This window comes from Apis dorsata, unplaced genomic scaffold, assembly GCF_000469605.1.
Source record: "Apis dorsata unplaced genomic scaffold, Apis dorsata 1.3 scaffold_94, whole genome shotgun sequence".
Taxonomy (NCBI): Eukaryota; Metazoa; Arthropoda; class Insecta; order Hymenoptera; family Apidae; genus Apis; species Apis dorsata.
In genome coordinates this window covers 228,763-229,080 of record NW_006263392.1, presented here as the reverse complement: position 1 = coordinate 229,080, position 318 = coordinate 228,763, and positions in this window count along the sequence as shown.

Genomic DNA, 318 nt, shown 5'->3' with positions numbered 1-318 from the left:
TATATATATATATATATATATATATATTATATAACTATTATATAAATATATAAATATTATATATATACTAATATATTGAATATTATAAAATTTATTCACTCTTTCTAGTATTTGATTGATCTTAATTTGTCTTAATATATTTATGATTCTTAAAATAATACCTAGATTTCGTTATATCTATGTACATTTCTTTATTATAAAATGTTTATTATGAAGATATTTTTTGAAAACTTTCGATAAGACATCGTTTATATGTATTTATGTCTTAACAGATACAGATTTTAAATTATGTTTCAACTGTTTGCAGCGAAACCAAAT